Raw genomic sequence first — 21,260 nt, 5'->3', positions numbered from 1 at the left:
TCGGGCTCGCTAAGCTGAGTTAGCATTAGATTAGCATAATTACATCTTCTTTCAGCTGATTTCACTTCAAACACTCTACAGTATGGCCATGTTCATCTTATTTAACTACTTAAGGACTGGTATGTTACACTCTCTTCCTGAATTAGACATTTTTTGGTTTTTAGTCCTGTGATAGTTTGACTTGCAAAACTGTACCCAGAAAAATGTATATAATTTTTGAGACAGAGCTTTCTTTTGGTGATAATAAATAACCACTTAGTTTTTTTTTATTTATAACTATAAAAAATAAAATACAAAGACTATTATCTTATATAACACATCAAATAAAAATACCAGGCCAGTACAGAACTCCTCCAAAATGACCCATTTTTGGAAAGTGGACACCCCAAAGTGATCTTATTTTTACCACAATTATTTGGAAATGAAGAAACATGCTGATATTGAGATGATTAAAAATAAATTAAGGTGTGGTTAGCCTTTATATGTCCCCCCACTAAAGCCAAGTTTTTCCTTATTAACCTCCCTAGCGGTATTCCCGAGTGTAGCTCGGGGTAAAGTTTCTGTACCAAAAGCGGTAACCCCGAGCTACACTCGGGCTTACCATGCGGCGCATAGGGAGTCCCTGCAGAGCTTACCTTGTCCTTCGCTCCCACGATGTGTCCCCTGCAGCGTCCCCGGCCATCTCCTCCAGCTGATGCCAGCATCCGGCTTCTGTGTTCCGGTCCCTGTGACGTCGGTAAGTACAGGCGCCTCCGGCGGGAAATTTTTAAATTTTTAAAAAATGTAATTTTTTTCAAAACTAATTTTACATAGTAAAACATTGCTGTTTCAAACCATTTCACATACATTTTGTCCCTAGTGCTTTGTCCTGTCCCCTGTCTGCATTTTGACTGTTCTTTCTGCCTGGAAACCTAGAAAAGTCCATGGCATCCAAAAAGCGTCCCTTTAGGTCAAAAGCGGGTTTAGATCAGCTAGAGAACAGCGATAGTAAATCAGAACCACTTGCAGAATTGAGTGATAATGATTCGTGGAGAAATTTGTCATCAGACACTGAAAACAATTTTGCGACTTTGCTCAGTGATGTGCGAACTTGGCACTATATTTCAAATTTCAGTGTTTTTGGTTTGATTATATTATTGAATTAAATGTATTATTATTATATTATTATTTTTTATGATTATTTATTAAATTATAATTTATGATTTTGTGTTTCAAATTTTATCATACCCGGGATGTTTAATAGACTCTTGTTCGGACAGATTTCAGTGAGTTATTCCTAAATATTACAGCCTACAATAAAAAAAACTACATATTCCCATGCAAAATAATGGTACCGCTTTCAGCACCAAAAATCTGAAATAATCATACCGCCAGGGAGGTTAATGGAAGTTCCCTGTAGTGTAATATTCCATTAGTAGAAAGGACAGGATATCATGGATAAAACCAAACCATTTTAAACACCTCTACTAAAAACAATCCCATAATTATTGGGATCATACACATTGTGGGCTTAACCTGCGGATTCCTAAGCACTGCACTGGCTCTGAAACTTTGAGGATCATTCCCTGTGAGCTCCCAATAGCTCAGGAAACCCCCCAGGAAAGAGCCTGCACTTCAAACAGTGGAGGAGAGCCGCCTAACTCTGTGCAGGATGAAAACTCCCCTAAACCTCAGAGGATAGTCAAGATAGTCAAGACCTTTTCCTTTGGCTCAGTTCGAGCCCTCCATATGGCATCCCCTGCCTTGTTGGCTGCTCCCTGTTGCTGCACCCTTTTCAATGATTGTGTGGCTGGCAGGCTGTATATTAGAGATAGGTCACACCTTTTTTGAGTCTGATTTTGCTGTATTTCTTCCATGAGAGTCTGCTACCCCTCCCCCCCGCCCCAAGTCACTACAGTCAGCTTCTTTTTTAGGCTTTATGCCTTTTACTCATTTTGTTGCAACTGCAGACTTAATATGCAATGGAGTGGGCCTTGATATCATCTACACCTTTCTTACTAGCTTGACTAGCCACTCTTTAGAGTTTGCAGCCTTCAGGGTTTGCTTATAACAATTTGTTTTATTGATTATGACTATGTGCTTTAATGCCTTGCCCCAAGTGCAATCGTCTTCCTCCTGTGTCCCACCCATTTTTAGGGGTTCGCCCCTTCCTTCAACTCATGGCTCCATAACCTACATGCCCACATACTTTTCCATACACAGATTGTGACTTGGAAAACTCTTTTCTTTTATTCATTATTGCCTGTTTGTTTTATTCTCTTATATACCTGGCCCAGGCAGTAAACATGATGCCTTTTGTCTTTTCTCCTTCCCTCCTCCTTTACCCCATCCTCCCTCCTTCCATTTCCTACACATTCCTCTCCCTTTCCCCTCCCCCCCCCCATTATTTTTCCTCACACCTCTGCCCTGCCTGGCAGCCCTTTGGGACTTATCTAAGCATGCATGGCAACAATAACATATGCAAAAACATCACACGTGAGTCCAGGGGTAAACTGTGGAAAGTGGGGTAACACCCACATAGTCATGAAAAAACTGATAATGGTCTACAGGAGGTATCTATAATAAAACTAGCAAAGACAACTCACCCAAGCTCTACAGCTAATCAGAAAATGTGAGTGGGGTGGTGGTGCTCAGGCTCACCATAGAATCCAGGATATGTAGCAATATAGCCTGCAACTCAGTTCTTCATCATAATTTCTTTATTAACACATAGTAGAAGATATAAAATCCATGAAAGTTGATGCCTTTCGGCCACAGCCTTTCTCAAAGCTTACATTAGGAAAACAAGCTTATATAGCATAACAACCCACAATGAAATGGGGGTGGTACATGCTTAATTAAAACCATCATTTAGTCAAATAGTTACAAGCAGGGGCGGACTGACAACTCCTGGGGCCCCCGGGCAATAGGGGATAATGGGGCCCCTGTGTCCTTGCCCAAATTCAAAAAAGCCTATGAAAAAGGTATCAGGGGCATCTCATGGGGCCCCCTACTGACCCCGGGCCCTTGGGCAGCGCCTGAGTTTCCAAATGGTCAGTCTGCCCCTGGTGACAACCTTCGTAAGGTAGTGTCTTATACTTATACATCTAGCTAAAATTTGATCCTATCCTGCTATGCTGCTGTTTCTCGCATTTCTTTCCTGGGTATTCACTCTTTACACTCACCCATGTGCTATCCTTATGTATGCTGACTTCACTTTTGAGCCCTTACCTTTTTGTAGGGGCACTAGACAGGGATGTTCCCTGTTCCCTGTATAATGTATTATGTTGCTTGAGCCCTTAGATGTGACTGTTGCTTGTCAAGATATCCATGGTATTGAAATTGCAGGGGAACATCATAAAACAACTCTGTTCACGGATGATATTTTGCTGTACGTCTCCTCCCCTCACACCTCCATGCTGAACCTTTTCCCCCTTCTCTCTGAGTTTGGATCCATCTCTCTGCTTTGTGTTAATGAAATAAAGTATAAAGCATTAAATATTTAGTTTCCTTTGGACTAACTACAGTCTGTTCAAGCTAACTATAACTTTTAATGGCCTACCAATTTACCATACCTACTGTAGGCATTTGCTTGGCCTTATCATATGATTCCCTTTATGAGGAAAACTACCTACCCATGTTTAGGGACCTCTCTGGCCTCCTTACTTACTGGTCCTCCTTCCAGATCTCCTGGTTTGGAAAAATTCATGCCCTCCGCATGATATATCTACCTAATCTTCTTTATTTCTTTTGAGTCCTACTGAACCATTTCCTACACATTAAGCAGTGCAAGCCGCTCTACTTTTTTTGATTCCTCCATAGGCCGAGGTTGCCCATGTCCACTCTATACCGCAAGAGAGCATCAGGAGGTTTAGCAGTCCCTAAATTTAAATCATCTTACGTTTCTGCACAAATCACTCCTCTTGTCTTTCTCCACACTACCATCGAGATGTCCATCGGGGTCCACATCACAAATATGGATTGCTCACCCTTTCTAGCCTATAATCTTTGGACCTCTTTCCAGCATAAACCAATTTTTACAGACCCAACCCTGTTACATTAGTTGCTTCTGTGAGATTCCTTGAAGTTTGCTGCTCGCCTAATCTCCCTCCATTTGCCGCAGTTGCTCATCTTAGACACTCCCCAATTCCCATCTACTTGTGACAATCCGGTGGCATTTTGCTGGAGGAGGGCCCGAGGGACTAAATATGTATATGAGCTCTTGGTACCTGAGTGTATTAAGTCCTTTGATTATTTACAACAACATTAGCAAATTCAACCACTGAAGTCTTTTGATATACTCAAATACATCATCACATTCATTCCCTTCTTAAGTTCCAATCGGACTCCCTTAAACAGCTGACCCCATTTGAAAATAGGTGCTGCAAAGATCCTTATCTGAAAGATTTTGTGTCAGACCTCTTGCTAACAGACACTTCGGGGCCTCATATACATTCCTATATTACAAAACTGGAGTCTAACCTTGGTAAAACTCTAGCCCAATCCACCTGGAACCAAATCTGGCCTGACTCCTCTTTGTGTTCTCAGAATATTTTCACCCAGGAGAATGCCTATAAGCTACTTTCTCGCTGGTACATGACCCCGGTACGAGTAGCAAAATGTGTACCCTACGCATCCTCCTCCTGCTTTTGAGGATGCAGGGACCCTGGCACTCTCTTCCATATCTGATGGTCCTGCCTGACAACTCTGCAATTTTGGACTCCAGTTCATTCATTAATCAGATCAGTCTTACATGTTTCATTGGCATGTAATCCCTGGGAAACCTTGTTGTATAAGTCTATCTCATTAATGATCAAGACCCAGAGGAAGCTTGTGGGATTTGTTTTCCTGGGGCTTGGCAGACATTGGTCAGAGCCTGGTTCAAGCCATTTCTTAACGTTGCTAAGGTCAAACAGCAGATCATGGGATCATCTATCCTTATGGATACCGATGCCAAGTTCCTGAAGATCTGGGACTCGTAGATAGCCTTTAATGATCACCTAGGCCTGGACCGCACCTTGCTATCTATATGACTGCCTGCACAGTCTGAAGCATAATTCAATGGACTGGGAACTCTCCCCCTTTCCTCTTCCCTCCTTCCCGGGCATGCTCCCCCTTGATTTTCTCTTTTCTTTCCTCTGTGGGCCTTTCCCTCTTCATCTGGTGCTATGCTCCCATTTTGTGTGTCAGCATCCTTCCCCCCTCCCTTAAATTTAGGCCAGAATGTATTCTTCTACATGTCTTTGCTAAAAAAAAATTCCAATACGTAAATGAATTGGTTTACGTGAACGTTATAGTGTCTACAAATGGTGGTATATATACTGGAATTTGTATTTATTTATTTTTTTATACAAGTAATGGTGGTGATCAGCGACTTGGTGGGGGGGGGGACTGATTAACTGTCACTGACATCACCAGTGACACTAATACAGTGATCAGTGCTAATAAGTACTGCCACTGTATTAATGACACTGAGCAGAAAGGGGTTAACATCTGGGGCGATCAAAGGGTTAACTGTGTGCTGTGCTTTACTGTGTAAGCATGCTAGTTTGTATTGGTCTGCTATGCAGAGCAATACAAAGCAGCATGCTTGAGCTGACAGGGGAGAGATCTGTATTGTTTCTCTCAGTGATACTCAGAGAATGCAGGACTGGCCGGGACCTGGTGATCGACAGCTGGAGCCACCAAAGGCGGCGCGGGTAGGGCGTGCTTGCAGTTCACACGCACTCCGTACCCGGGAGTACAAAATCATGTATATATACGTGATTTTGTGCAGCCCTGCCACCCTGTCGCAGTAGTTCCGCTATATGGCGGTCAGGAAGTGGTTAAGGAGGTTACAGAAGCGGTTTGGGTTACGGCGCTGTGTTACTTTAACTGACAATTGTGCGGTCATGCAACACTGCACCAAAATTAAATTTGTCATTTTTTTCCCACGAATTGAGCTTTTTTTTGGCGGTAATTGATCGCCTGTGCGTTTTTTTTTTTTTTTGCACTATTAAAAAAAAAAGCATACAATTTTGAGAAAAAAAACAATATTTTGTACTTTTTGCTGTAAAAAAAGTTTTAAAATCAAATTTCGTCATAAATTTCAGCCAAAATGTATTCTGCTCCATGTCTTTGCTAAAAAAAATCCCAACACATGTAAATTAATTGGTTTATGTGAAAGTTATAGCGTGCACAAATGGCGGTATAGATACTGGATTATTTTTTTTTTATACTAATAATTGCTGCGATCAGCAACTTATGGCGGCAATCAGCAACTTATGGCAGTAATCAGTGACTTATGGTGGGACTGCGGGACAGCGGTGGACATTTTGACACCCAGGGGAACTGACTTGGGGTCACTAACATCCACAGTTACACCAATACATTGATCAGTGCAAAAAAAAAGCACTGGCACTGTACTAATGGCATTGGGGAGGAAGGGGTTAACAATTTTTAGGCAATCAAAGGGTTAACTGTGTGAATAGAATGTTTCACTAGGGGGCGGGGGTCTGTTCTTCACAGTTACACACTGTTCCAGGAAAGCTGAACTCTGCTCTCCGGAACAGTGTGCTGGAAACTGACAGAGAGGAAAGTTGCATTGAAAACAAAGCAACTGTGCTCCCTGTCAGTGTTTGCCGGCAATCGCTGGGCTCCGGGGGGTAATCACTGGCCGAGACCCGGTGATTGACACCCACGGCCGCGATCGGTGCCTGAGGTATGACGGGCGCACGCTCCCTATCATGAAAACAGGATGACATTTATAAAAGTGATCCTGCGCACAGGGGCCACTTTGCCACAGTATATGTACTGTGGGCGGTCCCCTAGTGGCTAAAGAAGTGCAATTGTTTCTATTTATTTTGGACAAACTATGAAAGGTTGTTTTTGGTGTGGGTTGCAGGTATGTGTCTTTTAACAGTAGTAAATAGTAAGTTGAATATTACTCTTAAGTAGCAGCAAATTTCATCTATTATACAGTTTCATGCCTCCAAACTTTGATAATTGAATTGTATGTACTTTCTGGCTATAAATAACTCTTTGTGGAATGTGGCTCTTAAGTTGTACATTTTGTTATTCTTTTGCTGTCCTCCATAAAGCACTATTAAATCCAAAAGCAAAAATGTTATATGTATATTGCAGTATTCCAATCCTTTGATGTGATGGCTAAATTAGTTTTCTTTTTCAGGGTTTTTTTCTGTATTTCACATAAAGGAAAAGTATTACTGGCCTTCTTAAGGTGTCTCCACTCTAAATGGAGGAGCAGCAGGGACACCTCTGAACAGCAGCATTTTCAGTATGGGGAGAGGGTTGTGTTACATGCACTAGCAGATTAAGGTGGGCTTGACAAGCAGTTACAACTATACATATAATGGAGATGCAGAGCTATTTAGTACAAAGGAACAGTAAATTATATAGCTGGTGAATGCTTTCAAATGCAGTGCATGCAGCAGTCCAGAAAATGTGTATGTGAGCTGGAAGGATGCTGATGGTTCATGGAAATCCTCATTCCCCAAGCTGCAATTGATGATGCTTAAGGAGATAGGGCATATGTAAGAGAAAGAGCCTCCACTGTCACTCCAATCACACTGCCTCTTACCCTATATTTTGACTGTCCAGATATGGAACAGTCAAAAAGCGTAGTAGTTGTAGCTTGTAAGGTAATCAAAATGCCATGGCAGGACATCCATCAGCTTCTCACCATAACACTCTCATTATTGATGAATCCACTGCAGGTGCTTCCACTAGGCAAACTAAGTATCCACCTAGGGTGCACTGCCATCTAGGGGAGGAAGAAAGGACAAAGGAAGATGCCGGGTGTCCTAGGCCAGTGTATCAGCTAAGCTCCTTCCAGTGTTTCTCTCAGACTCAGTACCTTACTGAAAGCCAGCTAGCAGCTGCTGATCACTGTGGAGTTCCAGTCCTTCTCTTCCCATTCAACCGCAGAGGCAAAGCTGCACCTGCAGAGGAAGTTAATGTCTGACTCTGATGTCTGTGTGAGTGTGACCTGGCTGGCTGGCCTGCTATCTGTCACATGTGCAATGTGTCAGTGAGTGATGACATCATCATGATCCAACAGCCTGCTCTTCTAGTGCCTGCTGATCTGTGTCAGTGTTGGCGGTGGTGTTTTGTGTTGGATCTGTCACTGTGCGGGATTGCTCAGTTCAAGTATTCTCTGTGTGTGTGGGGGGGAGGCTGGGCTTCCTGCTGTCACAGCGTTTTATCTCCCTCCATTGCCTGGGGAATTCCAGCCTGGGATCTGTCAGAGTGTGGATCCATCATCTTCCACTCACTGCAACTGTCATCCTGCCACTGCCAGCCACAAATACAGTCCATTCGTGACACTGATTTTGTCTTTAATAGTGCTGCTGGTGGCATCTTATGGCACTTATTATTGCTATTTAAAAGAAATTTTGCAGTTTCATGTCTTCTTGATGTAATATTTTCTACTGTTTTTAAAAGTTTTTTTTTTGGGGGGGGAGGGTTGGAGGGGTTGCAAGTAGCTGGTCTTTCCTAGGGCACAAAATATTATTATTATGTAGTATTTATAAAGTGCCAATAGTTCGCTCAGCGCTGTACATTACAAAGGGGGACAGAACATGTGACAGAACAAAAACAATACAATGCAAAACATGAGGGGATCGAGGGCCCTGCTCTTTTGAGCTTACAATCTAGGAGGTTAGTCTAGCTTCAGCCCTGACTCCTGCCAGATAGACAACACTCCTGAAGAACAGTAATCAAAAGAAAGGAAAAATCTTCTCATAGTGTAGTAAAACTAGATTTGAACATTTATTTGAAGGAGTGTACTCACATGCATTTCATTATACCATATATATATATATATATATATATATATATATATATATAAGCTGACCACTACAGTGAAGGATATAGGTATTTGATCTCCTGCTGATTTTGAATGTTTGCCCACTCACAAAGAAATGATCAGTCTAAAAATCAAATGGTAGGTGTATTGTAACACTGAGAGACAGCATAGGGAGAAAAAATTCTAAAGAAATGCATGTCTAACAAATTATGCACTGATTTGCATGTTCATGAGGCAAATAAGTATTTGATCCCCTATCATTCAGCAGGATTTCTGGCTACCAGGTGTCTTTCATACAGGTAACAAGCTGAGATTTGAAACAGTCTTAAAGGGAATGCTGCTAATCTCATTTTGTTACCTGTATAAAAGACACCTGTCCACAGGAGCAATCAAACAATCAGACTCCAAACTATCAATCATGGCAAAGACCAAAGAGCTGTCCAAGGATGTCAGGGACAAGATTGTAGACCTACACAAGACTGGACTAGGCTACAAAACTATCACCAAGCAGCTTGGTGAGAAGGTGACAACAGTTGGTGCAATCATTCACAAATGGAAGAAACACAAAACAAATGTCAGTCTCCCTAGGTCTGGTGCACCATGCAAGATCTCACCTCGTGGAGTGTCAATGATCATGAGAACAGTGAGGAATCATCCCAAAATTACAGGATCTTGCAGGGGATCAAATACTTATTTCCTTCACTGTATAGGCACCACTGTCCACATTAAATGGTTTGTCCCAACCCTCTAACTGACACTTTTAATGGACTGCTTGGTCTGTTTAAAGAAATTCAAAAATATCAGACTCACTGACAGGATCTCTGGATGAAAATAACGGAAAAAAGCCTACAAAAAGAAAACAAATATAACCACAACATCAACAAATTGGTAAGCTGCATTATAATATATTTTGATTTGTGTGTAAAACCAGCTAAATATTGATCTGTATCCCTTTGGAATATATATTATTTTATTTTGGGGGGGGATTACAACTTAGTCTTGGATGCTTGGATGAAATTCCTTATTGGAAACCAGAAAATATAAAGATAAGAACATGTATGTGTATACTGGTATCTTTGTTTCCATAGCACTCTAGATTTTATTTAATTCACATACATAACAAGCTAACAAGCTGAATTAAATGTTTAACTGTGTTTTATTGTCTTTAAGTACAACAGGGAATTTGAATGTAAACATTTATAGTGTAACTTCCAATAAGTATCTTGCCTAAACTGCATAACTTTGCATGTTTCAATCTGCCAGGTCTCAGCTCATTCCCTGTTGTGTTCAGTTCTTCCTGTAATGTTGTTATCGTGTGAGCCAAAATGTGTTCTCTGCATGATTTTATATTGTCATCAAAAACAGAAAATTAGATTTTAATTACAGCCCCAATGTTGTTTATAAATATGTTAAACAGGACTGACCCCAAGACATATCATGGAGCACACCACTAATGGCCCTAGCTGATTCAGAGGCTGAATCATTTGTCATTATTCTCTGTCCCTGTTTCTGAAGCTAGCCCTCTAACCATGTATTTACCATTTCCCCTGCTTGAATAGTCATTAGTTTATAAATTAAGCATTTGTGGGGTACAAATGCTTAAGATAAATTACTTTCAATGTCTATCTAAAATATTGCTAACTTCCTCATATAAAGTTAACAGTTTGGTCTGATAAGAGCAGAGCAGTCTTGATTGTGTCTAATAATACCATTTCCCATAAAAATTGTCAAATGCCTGCAACAGTCAGGGAGCCAAGAAGAGGTGGTGTTTTTATGATACAGGCTTGCAGAAAGATAAATATGGATAGGCTACTTTTTACAGGACTTGCCTTCTTTTACAAGTGAACAAGTGGTGACAGGGTAACTTTAAGTATACCTCTATAACCTTGCTATAAGTACCTTCCTTTTAGATACAGCAAGTATTTTCATATTTACTTGTGACAGGGTCCAAAATTCAGCTTCATATCTGACAAATAGAATTATTAGAGTTTTGTACAGCTAAACCTTTGTTGTTCTTAACAGAAGATGGAATTTTGCACAGCATAATAACAACTTGTAATCGGGAGCTATAGTATGTTGGCTTAAAAACCATTCCACATCCCTTACATGGTCATTTCTTTTAAACTTAAAAGTTTTTGGCAGGATTTTTGAGGCACAACTTATATAATTTTCCAGTATATAAAATAAAAAAATATGTTTTATTACAAAATAATTTCATTAACACAGCTTCACTAAAACATTTCAAAATCTGCCCCTATTTGCCATATCTAATTTATTGTCATGATTCATCAATTACTGGACCAGAGCACTCCAACTTTATTTTCTATAAACTCGCTAACAGATGATTTTGTGGTTCAACGCTTTTCTTGGATAATGATTCACTTCTTCAGTAGTTGGCGATAGGGGGTGATAAAGAACAAATACTATAAACACCACAGAAAGAAAACATACAAAATCAATTTCATACAAAATAGTCATCCATTACAAAAGCTATGTCCTGACCAAGAGTACCTGAAACCTCTCGGGGTAGATGATATATGTGTGACTCGAACGATCCATAAAGGGAACCCAAAAATAGGGCAACTAACGTGACCCGCCAGGAAACCAGGCATCTCCCCCCAAAAAGGAATAACGCCGGAGGAACGTATATCCCTTTGCCACTCCAAATATTGGAGTAAACGATGAAAAAAATTACAACTTGTAATCAGTTTTACATGATATGTTTTCCTAACCAGGATAATTCTTGGAAAATTACCCATTCCCTTTGTAGCCTTCGTTTATAAGTGAACCGGTTGTAGGGTTGCTTTAAAAACAATGTGTGGAGATTCAGAGATAATAACAAGATACATAAGGATTTTAGACTATCAGTGAATACATATATTATTTGTCTAAGATAGACTTGTCATATTACATTTATGACTGAAGATTACATGCTAAAGAGGATTCAGGAAGTAAGATAAGGCAATTAAGACTTTTGGTCAATCCAAAGCACCAAGGCTGATTGACTTAAAGAATGATACAAGCAAAATAGTATTCCCAAGATGGTGCACGGTAGTCAAGAATAGGAAATGGAAAACTCTTACAGAAAGCCATGACTCTTGAGGCGTTTTTGTGCTGATGATGAAAAGATCTTATATATATCCATTCAGTAATTTAAATGAGTTAGGATAAACAAGATAATTTTGATGAGTGATTCTGTAAAATGTTTAAATTATAAAATCTATTTTTTTTTTGGATAACGAACAACTAAATTAGAGACCTAGTTTTGAAAGGATCACTAAGCTTTGTCATAACTCTTTTCAAAATAGTGACTATTAAAAATTCCCCAATCTAAATAAAAAAAGTAAAAAATATATTTTCTGCTTATTAGTATTATAACAGAAAAAAGTTTGAGCCTATTGAAATTTTAATTATTTAGATTTTTAGCATATTGCATCTAGAGTAAGATCATTCATAACCCAACACTGACATCTAGCTGTGAATAATGTATAATACATAAAAAAGTACAATTTTGAAATTACTGGTCCAAAATATTTAAATATGTGTGTAAGAGGAAAACAATTTAATAAATCATGCATGCTGCTTTTTTTCCAATAGGTGTGACAAAACCTGAGATCAGAGCAACATAATAATAATTATTGACCCATGTTTGGTGCCTACGTTAGGTAGCCAGGGACTTAAAATTACTGAGCCCTTTACATAACTATAACAAATAGTCACAATTCTTGAATCTGAACTCTGAAAATGATCTGTATTGCATACTTACATTGGTCCAGCTTGGCACAATCTAACTTTGCATATCTTATAATTGATGGGTGGCTGGGTAAGCTGAAAATCCCTGTAATAGTTGTGGTTCTGTGCAAGCATCTTCCCCTCCACTTGCTTCACACTGTCCCTATCATAGAACACCTTGTTTGAGGTGATTGTAGTGCACTTGCGAAAGAAACAATTGAGTACCATGGATATGGACAGTACTCAAAAGAGCACCTTGTATTTTTCAGTTAATACAGGGAGTTCTCCGATTGGACGAGGTAGAGAGGTGCGATATTGATGTTACAATCTCCAACTTGTCCAATCATAGAATGTCATGTATTCAATAAATTAATACAGGGCATTCTCTGAATGGTGGCAGTGCCACGCATGCATGACCCAGTGTTAAGATAGGAAGCCACTTAAGGAGACCCAGTAGGATCTGGAATATTGTGGCTACCACTGTATAGCGCTAATTACTACCATAAATTTCAGCTTCCCTAGTGACCAATCAGACATTAGATAGTCATACTTAAATTGTGCCAAGCTGAACCCATGTAAATATGAAATATAGATCATCCCGGGAGTTCAGCTTTAAACAACTTAAATTAACTTTGGCAAAGATAAATACTTCAGCAGCTTGCCATCGTCATCAGGGAGTTAATGAGTAAAAGAGTGAAGATCACATATTTTAGATTTTAAAATCAGCCTACAATGAGTGATTTTACAGTTTGAAACATTTATGCTAAAAGATCCACAAAAATCTTCAAATTTCAATCCATAAATTAAAAGATTTACATTGTAATTGTATATGCTTGATAAAAAAAAAGATCAAACATAAAAATTATGTAGAGGCGGTTGTTTATAAATATCATGTGTTATTATATCACCATCATATAGTATTCCAACATTACAGAGTTTACAACAATCAAACACGTTTCAGAGTAAGTATACGCCTTCTTAAGGAAAGAGACTCTGCAAAAGGTTGATACGATCTATAAGATTAAGATACAATTATTTAGAGCATATAAGCAATGCCTTTGGCGGCCTCAGCTGTTGATCCCCGGGTCCTGTCTGGTGATTCCCTGCCAGCACCGGGTGATTGTTGAGTATCACTGATGGGGGGGAAGGACCTGTATGCAAACAATACAGATCTCTCCCCTGTCATCCACATGGAAGAAAAATATATTTGACATATATTTTAAAAATATTCTTCCCAAATATATTGACATATATTTGAAAGGCAACAATTTTCGCCATATTCTATATATATATATATATATATATATATATATATATTCTGTATGTTGAAATGCATTTTTATTACAAAATATCTGAAATATATTTTTAAAAATACATTTCAAAACTGTATGTCTTTCAAAATGCAAATTTAAATTTTGGAATGCATTTACAAATATATATAAAAAGATATGTTAAAATGACTTTTTTATATGTTAAAAAAAACTGAAGAATATATTTTTAAAAATATAATATTAAAATATATATTTTTTTAAATATATTCTTCAGATTTTTTTTTACCATCTAAAAAAGTAATTTTAACATATATTTTTATATATATTTGTAAATGCATTCCAAAATTTAAATTTGTATTTTTAAAGACATTCAGTATATTTGAAATGTATTTTTAAAAATATTTTTCAGATATTTTGGAATAAAAACGCATTTCAACATACAGTATATATATTTATTGACTATCTTTGCCCGGAAACATAATCACTCAATTCACCCTCGGCATATTTATAAATTGCGTAATAAGCATGGTAATGTTTCCTCCCTACCCCACGAAGTGTTGGATAGTTTTCGGGAATTTTATTCCTCCCTGTTGGCTCCCACTCAGGCGGTCTCCCCTCCCCAGGAACTCTCTTGGCTTGATTCCTTACCTCTTCCTACCCTTTAGCCCACTTAGATTTCATCCCTTAATGTCCCTTGTACCATGGAGGATATTACGCGGGTAATTAGCACGATAAAGAAATCCGCAGCTCCTGGCCCGAACTGGTTCACGACTAATTATTACAAACACTTTGCCCCTCTTTTAGCCCCTTCCTTGATATCTATGTTCAATGAGGTTCTGCGGGGGGGCAGGTTTCCTGATGAGATACTTTTGGCCAATATGTCCCTGTTGCCCAAACCCCTAAAGGATCACCTTTTACCACAAAACTATAGACCCATTTTGGTGATGAATAATGATTTAAAGATTTTTAGCCGTATATTGGCAGATAGGTTGGCCCCTATTATCTCTGCCTTGGTCTAACCTGATCAATTGGGTTTTATTCCTGACAGACGTATCACTGATAATATACATCTCATCTTAAAATGTCATCCAGGATGCCAATTTGCACTCTACGGAGGTATTGTTATTGAGCCTAGACAGTTGTTGCAGAGATTGGTTTTGGTAATGGGTTTCTTTCCAGTGTAAAGGCCTTGTATAACTCTAATGAGAATTAGACTCCCAGGATGCAACTTTTTTACTCTGGGCAGGGGCACCCGTCAGGGTTGTCCGCTCTCGCCCCTTCTGTTTGCACTTGTTTTGGAACCCATGGCTATTGCTGTAAGGTTACATCCTGATATCTCAGGGTACCCGCTCTTAGTATCACAATTTAAGTTATGTATGTATGCTGATGTTATGCTCTTTCTTACCAATACATTAGTATCCCTGCCTAATTTATGCACATTGTTGACTGATTTTGCATCCATATCAGGACTCTCTGTGAATTTTACTAAATCTGTACTGATGCATATTAATGTTACTGAATCTTTAGAGAAATCCCTCCATTTCGGTGGAACATGGAATGGATTCTATACCTGGGCATTTATCTCATACCCAAATATTCTGAGCTATTTGCAGCTAATTACCCAACATGTGTGTCTCGTCTTTGCACTTTGCTTAAGGTCTGGCATGGGTACCCTATCTCATTTATGGGCAGAGTCACGGCTGTAAAAATGAATATTTTACCTAAACTCCTCTATTTATTCAGAGCACTTCCATTGTCGGCCCCTAAATCTTTCTTAGATCGCTTTCAAAGAGTGATCAACAAATTCATTTGGTGAAACAGATGCCCTCGCTTTACTTCACGGGTCCTATATAAATCAAAAAGTCAGGGAGGCTTAGGCCTTCCCAACTTTTGTCTTTATTATCTATCGGCTCGTTTTTCTCAATTAGCTCAATGAGTGACTGTTAACTCCCCGACACCATGGGTCAGATTTTAATTCCAGTCTATACGGCCATTTTATCTACCAGGTTTGTTGTGGTCAAATACTCCCCCTCATTCACTGTTGATGTACAATTCGATTGTGTTCCACTCTTTTGCACTTTGGTCTGGCTATAAATCTAAATTGGGTCTTATCTCTCTAGCTCCACAGGGCTCAACATTTTCGGTGACCCGCGATTTATCACAGGGTTTTTGGCTCCACAGGCTTTTCGCTGGTGGTATCATCACACTTTCATTAGACTATCAGATTTTCAGTTTGGTGGCTCTTTTATATCATATGATACGCTATCGTACGTTATTTGATATTCCGCTTCGTGAACGTTTTCGCTATCAGCAAATACTTTTTCAGTTCCCATTTTGGTTCGACACCCTTGTCCCCGATTACCTATTTCGAACATATCAGCCGTGATTGGCCCAGGGGTAGGGGTCTTTTCTCGGATTTATATTGCTCCTTTTTAACTAGCATTTATCCCATGCCTCCTTTGTATAGAAGGAAATGGGAAATTGAATGTGTGGTTACATTTTCTGATGAGGACTGTGATTCTATGGTGGAGAATATACAGAAGGATCTAGATCTCTCCCGGTCTGTGAGACAGCCCTAAAGGTTTTAACTCGCTAGTACTTCTAGACTCCATGATATGTTTCCGGGGACAACGCACCTCTGTTTTTGAGGGTGTGGATTACCCTTGTACATGTATTTTGGGCTTGTCCTAGTCTGTCTTTTATCTGGTCTAGAATTACGGAAGTGGACTCTGCTCTGGCAGGCTCCCCGGTGGATTTGTTCTTGTAAATTTGCTTATTGGGTGTGTTGATTCCTGGGATCCCAGTTAACAAAATGAGGGTAATTCACACTATCTGCAATGCCACTCTGTGGGCTATTGCCCTTTACTGGAAGTCACCAGTAGTCCCTTAAGTCTGTCTTAAGGAGAATTGACATGGTTATGCTTATGGAACATATTCAATATACGCTGTTGGATAGGATGCACTTATGTGACAGTAAATGGGATGATTGGAGAGCCCATTGACACCTATTATCTGAGTGATGATCTCTCAGGAATTGTTTTACATTATACCTATTAATGAGCTTGTGATTGTTTTGTCAATATTATTGACTACCCCATTCATGTACTTGATTTTATTTTTACTATTTTCGTTCTACGAATGTGCTTTGTATTTCTGTTTAATTTTTATATATCTTGTTTTATGCTGTTGATTCTACCTCACTGTATGGTGTGGTTTTTGTAGTCTATCTCTTAATAAACAATGTTTGTAAACAAAAAAAAGACTGGGGGAAATTAATATTGTATGAATAATCTCGTCTGCCCAGGGGGGCAGTTTTATTTCTAGCTGTTTGGTATTTTATACCTTTTGATGCTGTTGGGCTCTTTATATAGAAAAATACCCACTGCCAGGGCATCCAGGAGCAGCAGTATTTAGGCTGAAAAAATGCATGGCGTGCTTAAACGCAGCTAAATGAGCATGGGGGCTAGGCAAATTTAGTGCTTGAGCATCCATTTATTCCCCTGGCCAAAATAAATTATTTATTCTAGCCAATTAAATTAATTAATACCTGGCTGCTTGACAAGTGGTACACACTTTTACAAGTGTCAAGCGTTTTTTCAGGGCCAAAAATCCAATAAACTCAAATTCATTCATAAATTTAGGCCAAAATGTATTCTGCTACATGTCTTTCGTAAAAAAAAAAAATCCCAATACGTGTACATTAATTGGTTGTGTGAAAGTTATAGTGTCTACAAACTATGGTATATACAGTATTATGGAATTTACGCATCTTTTACTTTCTGACTGCCTATCACATTTCTTGAGGTGCTAAAATGCCAGGGCAGTAAAAAAAAAAACCCTTTTTGGAAAGTAGACACCCCAAGCTATTTTCTGAGAGTTATGTTAAGTCCATGAAAGTTTTGATTTTTTGACACAAGTTTCTGGAAAATTTAATTTTTTTATTTTACACACGATTGTCACTTAAATTACATATTGCTCACACATGCCATGGATATATATGGAATTACATCCCAAAATACATTCTGCTGCTTTTCCTGAGTATAGGGATACCACATTGCCACGTCAAAAGAAATGACCGCCATCAGGCTTTAAAAAAAGTTTTACATTTGGAAACTGTGATAGGTTACCAGGTGAAAAGATCTGTCAAAAGCTGAATTTGAGTTGGCGGCAATATATTTTTGTACATATAAATTGCTTTGGCACACAATCAAATTATACAATTCTTCCATGAAAAACAGCTAAAAAAAATCATGGGGAGTAGTTAAATTTTCTATTTCCACCTGAATTCCGGGTTGGGAAGTGAATGGGAGAAGTATGGGTTACTGACCCGGCCTGCCCGACTCTGCTCTCGCTACCTCCTCACATCAGGCTCTCACCTGCTATACACCTCCGGTGGTGCTTCTACTACAGCTGAGTGAACCCAGGGGTCGTGACCTGGTCTCGGCCTGCTCCAAGTCCATCCCCACCATCAGGGGCCCTGGTGAACAAGCAGGTTGGGACTTAGATTCCACGCCTTGGGGGATTCCGGTCTGTGGAACGCTAGAGGCTACCGCCGGCAGGGACATAACAGAACCATACGGCCATGACAGAGTCTGGAGGAGGACCTTCTCCCTGGGACAAGATGTGCCAACACCTGGCGGCACTCACATGGGCCGTAAAAATACTGGAAGAAGGATATAAGCATCTGGAGGGATAGGTTCAGAGCTTGGCCGCACCTGAGCCCACAACATCAGACGCGGTGTCAGGGCTCCCAGGTGTGACCAGAGGTGTGTGACTGACGCAGGGAAACGCAGACTTCAGATATGTGATAAACAATATAATTTATTAACACTAACCATACAAACATAAACGCAGTGCAATACTAAAACATAATACAGTGCAAACAAACCACACCAACCACCCACCCACAGATAACAGTACATACAAGCAAGCGTCGTCAGGCAGGCCGGGTCAATATCAATAGGGCAGGTAGGTACAGGGGGAGCAAGCGGAGATGGGTCGGGGTCACAGGCCAGGTTCAGCAGGTAGCTAGCAGCGTAGTACAGAGGGTCAGGCAGAGGGATGGTCAGGGTCACAAGCCAGGGATCAGAACAGGTAGCAAGCAGCGTGGTACAGAGGGTCAGGCAGAGGGATGGTCAGGAGCAAGCCGGGATCAGAGCAGGAGAAGTCAGCAGCGGTTCAGATCAGGCAGGGTCAGCAAAGGAACAGAAACAGGATGCAGGACAGATACAGGGCCCAGGACAAACACAACACCAAGGCAGAGTCTGCAAGTCTGGCCATCCCTTAAATACACCAGTATCATCAGTTCCAGGTATTAGCTGGCTGAAAGGTTGAGTCTCTGATTGCTGGGAGCACCCGCTGGCCAGCCCTGGTACTGCAGATCAAAAGGCAGGTGAGTCCCACCATTGCTGGCCAGTCCATTCCTGACACGCGGTGAGTGCGCCTTCTGCCACGGGCTCAGCTGGACCTTCCACTGGAGCAGCATTTTCCATTCCTCTGCCAGAATCGCGAGTACCAACCCCTGAGCAGTTCAATGGTGATGGAGTAAAGTTCAGGGCTTTCCAGAACTCCTGCCAGCTATATTTTGATCTGCAACCCCGGACCTTCTCATCTGAATCTGTGAAGGTAGGATTTATTATATACTTGTTGCAGGGTGAGCCCCAGGGATGGGGTCATCGCCTGATGGAGATTCGCCACCCACACCTGAACTCTGTTGCCACCTTCTTCAAGGCAATGGAGCAGCTTTATGATGACCCGCATAGAGCTGCCTCGGCTGAGGCAGCCCTCTATTCCCTACAGCAGGGACGCCGGGCTTCGGAGGATTATGCAGCTGAGTTTAGGTGTTGGAGTGGAGACACTCAGTGGAATGACGCAGCCCTGCACCATCAATTCTGGTTGGGATTGTCTGACCCGCTAAAGGACGAATTGGCAAGAATAGGAGTCCCTGACTCCTTGGAAGACCTAATAGACCAGGCCATTCAGATCGATCGCAGGTTTTGGGAAAGGAGACAGGAGAGGTCCAGCCAGGGGCCAAGAACCTCATGGATGCTGCCAAGGGTACCAGTCTTGCCAAGTGTCAGTGTCGGCAATCGGAGTCCAGAACCATCAGAAGGGCTGAGCCCATGCAGCTCGGTCTGATGCGGTCTTCCCTCTCTATGGAGGAATGTCAGAGACGTTGATCGAACAATCTATGCCTATACTGCGGAGCAGCGGGTCACATGAGAAGTACAGTAAGTCCTCTTCTATTATTTCTGCTATATCTACTGTGTGCACAGGCAACCCCACTCACTTGGCTGTGCCTGTGTCTTTTCAGCTCCCCGGAAGAATCGTACAGGTGACAGCTATTATTGACTATTATTGACTCCGGGTTGTGTAGCTGCTTTGTTGATCTCGGCTTTGCAGCCCAGCAACAGATACCTTTTACTCACCAAAGAGCATGGCCTGAACATTTTTTTGGCTGACGGGTCCCAAATAAAATCGGGGACGGTAGATCGGGAGACCCCTCCTATACACACCACAGTGGCAGGGCACCATCAAGAGCTTCTCCGTTTGGACGCCATTGCGTCCCCCCTATTTCCAGTTATTTTGGGGCTTTCCTGGCTACGAGCTCACGACCCCCAAATTGATTGGAAGGCCGGGTCAGTTCAGTTTCCCTCACTTTACTGCCAGGAACATTGCTTACCCAGGTTACCACTAGAAACACCGAGCTTATTAACTATGAGTTCCTTTTGCCGAGTTGGCCCAAATTGTGCCTGCGGCCTATCATCAGTCCATTGATCTTCTCCCAGGTTCTGAAATACCTTTCGGCCGAATCTTCCCTCTGTCAGAACGTGAGCTAGGGACACTGAAGGAATATATTGACGAGAGCCTCCGGAAGGGATTTATCTGCCCTTCCACATCACCGGGGCAGGAATCTTTTTTGTTGAAAAGAAGGACCGATCCCTGAGACCTTGTGTCGATTATAGGGACCTAAATAAAATTACGGTCAAGAATCGCTACCCCCTTCCCTTGGTCACTGAATTATTCCAGAGGTTGAAGACAGTTTCCATTTTCTCTAAACTTGATCTCAGGGGCGCCTATAACCTGGTCCGTATACGCGAAGGGGACTAGTGGAAAACGGCTTTTCGCACTCGGTTTGGGCATTTTGAATGTTTAGTTATGCCATTTTGGTTATGTAATGCGCCAGCCACATTTCAGCACTTCGTAAACAATATTTTTAGAGATTTTCTCGACATTTTTGTAATCGTCTACCTAGACGACATTCTGATATTTTCCTCGTCTCTGGAGGCGCATCGGGGACATGTCAGGAGCACGCTGGAGCGACTCCGTCAGCACGGGCTCTACGCTAAAGCTTTGAAATGCTGTTTCGAGCAGAGAAGTATCTCGTCTTTAGGTCTAATTATCTCCACCATGGGGATCGCTGTGGAACCTCAGAAAATCACAGCGATTTTGGAATGGCCGGCCCCCACGGA

This window comes from Staurois parvus, unplaced genomic scaffold, assembly GCF_062004578.1.
Source record: "Staurois parvus isolate SC_StPar_1 unplaced genomic scaffold, SC_StPar_1.0 ptg000243l, whole genome shotgun sequence".
Taxonomy (NCBI): Eukaryota; Metazoa; Chordata; class Amphibia; order Anura; family Ranidae; genus Staurois; species Staurois parvus.
Note: the sequence above shows the minus strand (reverse complement) of the source record.